Source organism: Suncus etruscus, chromosome 4 (genome assembly GCF_024139225.1).
Source record: "Suncus etruscus isolate mSunEtr1 chromosome 4, mSunEtr1.pri.cur, whole genome shotgun sequence".
Taxonomy (NCBI): domain Eukaryota; kingdom Metazoa; phylum Chordata; class Mammalia; order Eulipotyphla; family Soricidae; genus Suncus; species Suncus etruscus.
In genome coordinates this window covers 57,610,662-57,620,439 of record NC_064851.1, presented here as the reverse complement: position 1 = coordinate 57,620,439, position 9,778 = coordinate 57,610,662, and the positions used below count along the sequence as shown (strand labels likewise).

The 9,778-nt window shown below is 41.7% G+C and overlaps 1 pseudogene; it reads left to right on the top strand.

Moving 5' to 3' along the window:
- LOC126007093 (double-strand-break repair protein rad21 homolog) overlaps positions 1-9,778 on the top strand; it is a 31,994-nt pseudogene extending 22,216 nt beyond the window's left edge.

Sequence of the window (9,778 nt, the reverse complement as noted above, 5' to 3'; positions counted from 1 at the left end):
GCTCCTTACCAGCTGTACTGTCTCTCTGGCCCCTGGCTTTTTTTGTTTTTGTTTTTGTTTTTGTCACACCTGGCCATGCTCAGGGGTTCCTCCTGGCTCTCTGCTCAGAAGTCGTTCCTGGCAGGCTCAGGGGACCATATGGGATGACAGGATTCTTCTGTATGCAAGGCAAACACTTTACCTCCATGCTATCTCTCCGGCCCCATGGCCCCTGTTTTTTTAAATCACTCTTTTCCTCGTTTCCTCCCTTCTTCTTTCTCTCCATTCCTTCCCTCTGTCTCTCCATTTCTCCTTCCCTTCTTCCCTCCCTCTGTGCCCCCTTTCCTTTCTTCCTTCCTTCTTTCCCTTCTTCCTTCCCTTCTTCCTTCCCTTCTTCCTCCATCCTCTCATCCTCCTTACCTCCCTCCCTCCCTCCCTCCCTCCCTCCCTCCCTCCCTCCCTCCCTTCCTTCCTTCCTTCCTTCCTTCCTTCCTTCCTTCCTTCCTTCCTTCCTTCCTTCCTTCCTTCCTTCCTTCCTTCCTTTCTTCCTTCTTTTCTCCCTCCCTCCCTTCTTTCCTCCCTCCCTCCCTTCTTCGCTCCCTCCCTCCCCCCTTTCTCCTTCCCTCCTGGTTTTGCTTGCTTCTGGGCTTACTTCTGGTTCTGTACTCAGGGATCATTCTTGGTGATGCTCAAGGGCTCAAGGAACCATATGTGGTATCAGGGATCAGAACTGGGCTCTGCTATGTGCAGAGCAAAAACCAACTTTAACCCCTGTACTATCTCACTGGACCTTAAATCAGACTTCTTTTTCTTTCTTTCTTTCTTTTTTTTTTTTGGCCACACCACCCGGCGGTGCTCAGGGGTTACTCCTGGCTGTCTGCTCAGAAATAGCTCCTGGCAGGCACGGGGGATCATATGGGACACCGGGATTTGAACCAACCACCTTTGGTCCTGGATTGGCTGCTTGCAAGGCAAACGCCGCTGTGCTATCTCTCCGGGCCCCTTTTTCTTTTTTTTTTCTACTAAATTTGCTGCTTTTTATTAATATTTCAAACCACCCCTCACCTATCTCTATATACCTACCACCAGGCCTGCATAAATTAAATGCCAATAAATAGCTAATGAAGAAAAAATAGTGTCCTTAAGTGTGATTTTTATTTGGATTGGGTTTGATTAATGTCAAAATAGAGGGACCAGGAAAGAATCCTCAAGTAAGATTCAGCCTCTGGCAAGCATAAGTCTGTCTGGGAGAGGTGTCAGGAGAAAAGATTGACAAGAGGTTTGGGGACTGTTGTAAAAAAGACAGGTGACTGTAATTGAAGGAATGCCAGATCCTGAAATATTTTAGAAGATGAATATTTCATGGGTCTGGCTTCTATTTCTTAAAAATATACCAGAGCCAGAAAAGATCTAGAAAAGGACATTAAAAGTGATCCAGGACAGAGAGAATTATGCAAGGTGGCAAAAATAAAACATTCTGTTTGCCAAAAATGTTACCCCTTCACCCACAGAGAATAACCATGGAATAGTTTCTCAGATCCTGATTAAAATTAGAAAGAGGCAATATTCTTTGAAGTCTGACTGTCCTTAAACAGAAAACATATTCCCCCTTTATAAAGCATCTACCAAACTATAAAAAGCATTACCTTGCAAGAGGCAGCCTTTCAAAAATGCAAATACTGCAGGCAGGGCTGAATTAAGTGCCAAGCCAGCAGGGCAGCTGCCCCAAGTGCTTCCAAGAGACACAAATCATTGCTGAAAACATTTGAATATAGTGTCTGTCTATTTCTTTTCCATTTTGTGTCCATTTCTGTCTGTTCCTTTCCATTTTACATTTGGAAAATTTGCCTATTTTTTAATATAAATAGTGGTTTTAAGTGGGATTTAAAAAGAAGGAAAGCAAAAATATATTTCTATTCTAATTCATCTTTGGAATGCACTACAAGGCCCCACAAACTCAACGTTTAAGTTGGATAACATGTTCTTGTTAGTGCTATTTATTTTATTTTATTTTATTTTATTATTTTTTTGGTTTATGGGCCACACCTGGTAATGCTCAGGAGTTACTCCTGGCTATGTGCTCAGGAATCGCTCCTGGCAGGCTCAAGGGATTATATGGGATGCCGGGATTTGAACCACGATCCTTCTGCATGCAAGGCAAATGCTCTACCTCCATGCTATCTCTCTGGCCCCAGTACTATTTATTAAAAGCCAGTGATTTGCTTTCTACATACATTGTAATCTATTTGTAATCTCTTTATAAGGTGATCAACTTGAAAAAAATCATCAAAGGAAGCTATTGAGGGAACAACCACTAGGGCTAGAGGGAGCCCTAGAGAGATAGTACAGCAAGTAAGGCACGTGCCTTGCATGAGATTGGGTTTGATCCCCAGCGTCCTGTATGGTCTTCTGAGCCCCCTGGGAGTAATGCTTGAGTGCAAAGTCAAGAGTATCCTCTAAAAACCATTGGATGTGGCCCAAAAACAAAACATCAGGGCTAGAATACAGATTCTTGTCTTGTACACAGCTGTGTTCAGATCCATCCTGACATCCACTGCTTTTGATCCCATCCTTAGTCCCACCCCACCCCACCAGAGGTGGGAACTGTTTTGCAGGAAAAAAGTTAGGCATTTATCTTTTTTTGGGGGGGGGGTGGGGCACACCCAGCGGTGCTCAGGAGTTACTCCTGGCTGTCTGCTCAGAAATAGCTCCTGGCAGGCACGGGGGACCATATGGGACACCGGGATTCGAACCAACCACCTTTGGTCCTGGATCGGCTGCTTGCAAGGCAAACGCCGCTGTGCTATCTCTCCGGGCCCAGGCATTTATCTTTATTTATTATTGTTTTTATTTTGGGGCCATACCCAGCAGTGCTCAGGGGTTATACTTGACTCTGAGCTCAGGAATCTCTCTTGGTAAATGTGAGCGACCTAGGATGCCAGGAATTGAACTTGGGTCAGCTAACATGCAAGAAAAGAGCTCTATCTACTGTAATATCCCTCTCATCCCAGGTATTTATCTTTAAATGTCTAAGTGGAAATAAACAAATAATTATCAATAAATGATTTTTATTGATAAATGTGATTTGATATATCATATATTTAAAAAGTTTAAACAACTAAAGACAAGTTAGAATTTTTTTCTTTTAACCATACCTTCATTGCTGCAAATAATGTGAGCCACAGGCATGCCTGGCAATGTTTGAAGTCAGTTGTGTTGTGGAGTACAGCTGGAGATAGCACTCCTACTTTCAGAGCTCATACATCTTTTGTTGCTTATGTGCCATACCAGAGCTTACTTCAGACTCTTTGTCCAGATTCTCTCCTGCTGGGGCTCAGGAGACTCAGGCTCATATGTAGTGCTTGAGTTTGAACCCACATCAGCTGCATAATAAGGTAAATGTACTATCCTGTACTACTTTTCCCCTTATTTAGAATTCTTTTTATGACAGATATTTATATGTGTGTATAATACAACACAGTTTAAATTTTGCTAACTAAATTAATGAAAGTAGAATCTATAATTTCTAGTGAAATTGCCTATGTATTAATTGGATAATATTATTGATATAACCACTGACTCTTAATGATAATTATTGAGTTTCTTTTTTTTTTTTCTTGGTTTTGGTTTTTGGGTCACACCCGGCAGCACTCAGGGGTTATTCCTGGCTCCATGCTCAGAAATCGCTACTGGCAGGCTCGGGGGACCATATGGGATGTCGGGATTTGAACCAATGACCTTCTGCATGAAAGGCAAACACCTTACCTCCATGCTATCTCTCCGGCCCCTAATTATTGAGTTTCTATATAGAAGTATATCTGAAACCTTGGGGCTAGAGCAATAGCACAGTGGGTATGGAGTTTTGTTTGCCTTGCACTCATCCAACCTGGGTTTGATCCCTGGCATCTCATATGGTCCCCCAAGCCCGTCAAGAGTGATTTTTGAGCACAGAGTCAAGAGTAACCCCTGAGAACCACTGGGTGACCCAGCCCCCAATCCCTCAAAAGGAGTATCTCTGAAACCAGTAGAATAAATCCACACAAGAACAGGATTTGGGAAGGGGGGGAGAGAGAGGAAGAGAGAGAGAGAGAGAGAGAGAGAGAGAGAGAGAGAGAGAGAGAGAGAGAGAGAGAGAGAGAGAGAACCAAAAGTGCTGAGCACATGCTTTGCATGCAAAGAGATCCAGTTTTGATACTTTGCACCACATGATGCACTGCTGCTAGGTGACACAGAGGTGACCTGGACACAGAGCTAGGAGTAGTCAGCAAGCATTGTTGGATGTGATCCCAAAACAAAACAAAGCAAAAAAGTGAGAGATAGAGAATAGATAGTAGCTGTTTTCTGAAATCCTAGCATGGGACTTTTCAGTTAGGAAATCATGAGGATTTGGAAACTCTCTGGTGGGAGTGGGTTTGGCAAGTGATCAAGGGCTATTCCTGGCTCTGAGTTCAAGAAAAACCTCTGATGAAAATCAGAAAACCCATATGTGGTACCAAGTTTGAAACCAGGATCAGCAATGTGTAAATAATGAGCCTTAACTCCTGTACTATCTCCATAGGAACTATCTCTATAAGAACTTTCTAAAACCCACATAATATTTTTATTAAACATTTTTTGTTTATATTTGTTTATATTTTTGTTATAACATTATGATTTACCAAGTTGTTTTAGGCACTAAATGTTTAAACACCAATCCCACCACCAGTGCAATCTTTCCCTCACCAATGTCCCCGATTTCCCACTCACCACTCTAGTCTACAGCCTTTCAGGTACAAACACATTTAATTCATTTATTTTTTGTTACAACACAAAGGCAAATAGAATGATCAAAACTTAGACCAATAAGAGTCAAAGTGTAATAAGTGTTATATCTCTCAGTAGTGTTAGTAAAGTCATTTTCTAAAAATGTACGGGGCTGGGGTTGGTCCTAGTTGAGCATCCAGCTTGGTGATCTTCTATGCAACTTTCTCCATCAGATTTGCTGAGATCCTAGTGGGCTGGGACTACTACCGCCATTTTGAGTATACCTCTGAGTTTTCAGTTTGCAGGCTGGCCCCATCAGAGAAGGTTCAGCTGCTCATATTTGAGTCCACTCAAATATGGAGCTGACCTGTTTCTGTCAGAGGGTATTAGTGTGGCTGGGGGCTTCTATTCCATGGCACTTGCAGTACTGTATTGGGTAATTAAACTGGAAGCTCAAAATCCTAATAATGGCAATTGATTGAACAATTGATTATATCTATTCAGGTTTTGCATTCTAGAGTCTCAAAAGAAATGTTTTCATGGTTGTGCAGAAAACTAAAGTCTGGAATTTTGTTCTCTAGCTCCTTTCCTGGAACTGCTCTTGCATCCCTAAGCTAGTCTTTTATGTATGCTCCTGCACCTCTCTCCCAGGCGCCTTTCTCCCCTTTTGTACCTTTGGGCCTTTGCTGCTGCTCCTGGTCCTTGAATACTTCCTATGTCTGTGCAGCAATTCGCCTAATAGCTGAGGGAGAGGGAATAGGAAGGAAGGACAAAATCTTAATCTGTAGCACTTGCAGACTATAGGGTAAATGCTTGCATCCCTCTTGGTCTCTATTGATCAAAGTGAAGTCAGTGGTTGTGGTATTAGGAGGAAATGCTAAGAACCAACTTCGGGACTACAGCCACACTTGAAATGAACAAATGTCCTGACCTTTTTATAAATACTGACTAATATATTTATTTTCTATTTTGCTTATTCTTTGCCTTTGCCTTTGTTTTTTGTTTGTTTATTTTTTGTTTTGCTAAAGCAAAAAAAAAAAAAAGAATCCTTTGTTATTCTACCATTGACACTTAGAAGATTCCTTCCTTCAGGATAGAATGCTTGGTAGGGGTTGGTCCTTTCTTGCCTTCACGTTTACCCTTAAGCTCTGATCTTCACTCATGCAGACTTGCAGTCCCTTACAGGCTTCTTTGCCACAATAGCATTGCAGAAACTATTGGCTCCACCTGGAATAAGCTTTCACTCCTTTTTCTTGCTTAACTTCTAATCTAGACTGTGCTTCCTGTCCTTCTGGTAGTTTGTTGATAGAGCCCTCACTTTTCTTTCATGCTCTTAGAGGATTTAAGACAACAGATAGCAAAGTCAGATTATCCAGTTGGAGTGACTAGATAAGAAAAGGTGATTTATGCCACAACCTAGACTCATAGATGTGAGCACTATAACAAGACAGGCAGAGAATCAGATGGGTTGTGTCTGGTTCAAATGAATAAACAGCCTGTTTCAACATTGCATATGGGAGTAGGTTATTGGACATCCATAAATAACAAAGTTACCTGAGAAAAACTACCCTAGATGCTTGGGGATAAGACCATGGGTCAGATGCATGCCTAGCAGGTGTCTCCCCCAGGTTCATTTTCAGCCCTGGACTCTAAGCACTACTGGGATGGCCGAGGTATCTCTGCCACAGGTCCTGAGCAGCATGCATCCTGAATACTTGTGCTAAACCACTGACCTGATTGACCACTGAGGAAGTGGTGGTGGGGATCCTGAGCATCAATTTGAGAGTCTGCACCCACCATCCAAGAAGAAAACTTATAAGCATCTAGACCAAGTCAATCACATCAAAATGTATTTCTGTACCTTGCACTTTTCTTTACACATTTATAACACTGTTATTAACACAAAAGTTTTCTAATGTTTGAAATACATTTTACAAAATTTCTCATAATATAGCTTTTCCAGACGTTCAATGTTCCAACACCAATCCCATCTGGTGATCTGACTTTAACTCACCAATGTCCTCAAGGACTCACTCCCTTCATGCCTGGCCCCTTAGTAGGCACAAAATAATTTACTTAATGCTACTTGTTACAACTGGGACTGGAGCAATAGTACATTTGAATGCCTTGAATGCCATGATTTTACAACCCAAAGTCATCACCCTTTTACTGGTGGTTGTGACGTGAGATCTATCTCAGCTTCTTCCACTGAACCAGCCATTGATTCTATAAATGCAAAATTAGTACTATTTAAAAATTTTTTGCATAGACATTTGGTACATAAAAGGTCCCAAATTTCCTCCCAAAATTTTAGATTCCATTTTGGAGTACTATGAATCAAAAAAAAAAAATGTAGACTCAAAACAATCTATCGTTTACAGCAGGGGTCTCAAACTCAATTTACCTGGGGGCCGCAGGAGGCAAAGTCAGGGTGAGGCAGGGCCGCATAAGGGATTTCGCTTACCGAATATTCGCAATAAAAAATCGCATTAGTAAGAAAAAATCGCAAAAAATCACATTAAACATTTACATACCCCAAATGGAACTGCTCGGGGTATGCAGATGTTTAATGCGATTTTTTTCTTACTAATGCGATTTTTTTCTTCATTTTTTCCTTTATTTAAACATCTTGATTACATAAATGATTGTGATTAGGTTTCAGTCATGTAAAGAACACCCCCTTCACCAGTGCAACATTCCCACCACCAGTGTCCCAAATCTCCCTCCATCCCACCCCACCCCTACCTGTACTCCAGGCAGGCTTTTCAGTTCCCTCATTCATTCACATGATTATGGTAGTTCTCTGTGTAGTTATTTCTATAACTGCACTCACCACTCTTTGTAGTGAGCTTCATGAAGTGAGCTGGTGTTCCAGCCCTCCTCTCATTGTCTCTGAGGATTGTTACAAAAATGACTTTTATTTTTCTTGCTAATGCGATTTTTATTGTGATTATTCGGTAAGTGAATAATCGCGAATACTGCGATATTTGAAGGCCGGCTGCGGGCCACAAAATGATGTACAGAGGGCCGCAAATGGCCCGCAGGCCATGAGTTTGAGACCCCTGGTTTACAGGTTTACAGAAGTCAGATTTACACAGCTAATTCTATCAAATTACACATAGAGGAAATAAATCAGTGATTAATCTGGGTAACCTGCTAAGCATAGAGCTTTCCAATGTTAAAGGATTTTTATGATGAGTCATTCAGTTAAAAAAGAAAATCGGTATTGGTAAAAATTTTCACAGAAGAACTCTATGTTCCTTTTAAAATTGATTGCTTCTAGGTGGCTACTTCAACTAACATAATAAAAAAATAACTTTCTGTTGTAATTTAAAATAATGCTTTCTGAGAAACCATTCCTAGTCTAATAATAATTAAAAAAAAAGCCAGCATTGGGGCCGAAGAGATAGCACAGCGGCGTTTGCCTTGCAAGCAGCCGATCCAGGACCAAAGGTGGTTGGTTCGAATCCCGGTGTCCCATATGGTCCCCCGTGCCTGCCAGGAGCTATTTCTGAGCAGACAGCCAGGAGTAACCCCTGAGCACCGCTGGGTGTGGCCCAAAAACCAAAAAAAAAAAAAAAAGAATATGAAGACCAGTATAAGGATGACAATTTTGGATAAGGAAATGATGGTGGCATATTAGATGACAAACTTATTAGTAACAATGACGGTGGTATCTTTGATAATCCTCCTGCCCTGTCTGAGACAGGGGTCATGTTACCTGAACAGCCTATACATGATATGGATGAAGATGACAATGGGTCCACCCATTGATAGCCCTGATTCAGTGGATCCTGTTGAACCAATGCCAACTATGGCTGATCAGACAACACTTGTTCCAAATGAGAAAGACGCCTTTGCTTTAGAACCCATTGATATCACTGTCAAAGAAACAAAAACCAAGCGGAAGAGGAAGCTAATTGTTGACAGCGTTAAAGAGTTGGATAGCAAGACAATTCGAGCCCAACTTAGTGATTATTCTGATATTGTTACGACTTTGGATCTGGCACCACCCACCAAGAAGCTGATGATGTAGAAAGAAACTGGAGGAGTGGAAAAACTCTTCTTTTTACCTGCTCAGCCTTTGTGGAATAGCAGACTACTGAAGCTCTTCACACGCTGTCTTACACAACTAGTACCTGAAGACCTTAGGAAAAGGAGGAAAGGTGGAGAAGCTGATAATTTGGATGAATTCCTCAAAGATTTTGAAAATCCAGAAGTTCTCAGAGAGGAGCAGCAGCAGCAGCAGCAGCAGCATCAACAGCATGATATTATTGATGAACCCATTTTGGAAGAGCCAAGTCTTCTCCAGGAGTCCGCGATGGAGGCCAGCAGGACAAACTTGAACGAGTTAGCGATGCCTCCTCCACCACCTCAGGGAGTAAAGCAGAAAGCAGGACAGATCGACCCAGAGCCTGAGATACCTCCTCAGCAAGTAGAAACAATGGAAATTCCTCCTGTGGAGCTGCCCCCAGAAGAGCCTACAAATATCTGTCGGTTAATTCCAGAGTTAGAGCTTCTGCCAGAAAAAGAAAAGGAAAAGGAAAAAGAAGAGGAGGAGGAAGAAGAGGATGAAGATGCATCAGGAGGTGATCAAGATCAAGAACAAAGAAGATGGAATAAGAGAACCCAGCAAATGCTTCATGGTCTTCAGCGAGCTCTTGCTAAAACTGGAGCAGAGTCTGTAAGTTTGCTTGAGTTGTGTCGAAACACAAACAGAAAGCAAGCTGCCGCAAAGTTCTACAGCTTCTTGGTTCTAAAAAAACAACAAGCCATTGAGCTGACTCAGGAAGAACCATATAGTGACATCATTGCAGCTCCTGGACCAAGATTCCACATTATTTGAGCAAATAGAAGCATTATAGCTAGTGTTCATTTCACTAGTGTATACAAATGGCCCCCATGTGTAGAGCACACAAAACCCTTTTAAAAAGTTTAGATTTTTGTCTGTACAAAGTCACTGCGTTTTTCCTTTATCTTTTTTTCTTAAGTGTTATATCAGTTTCATCTTAAGGGAATCTGCTTATGTGGATTGTTCACAAAGAAAAACAGGTAC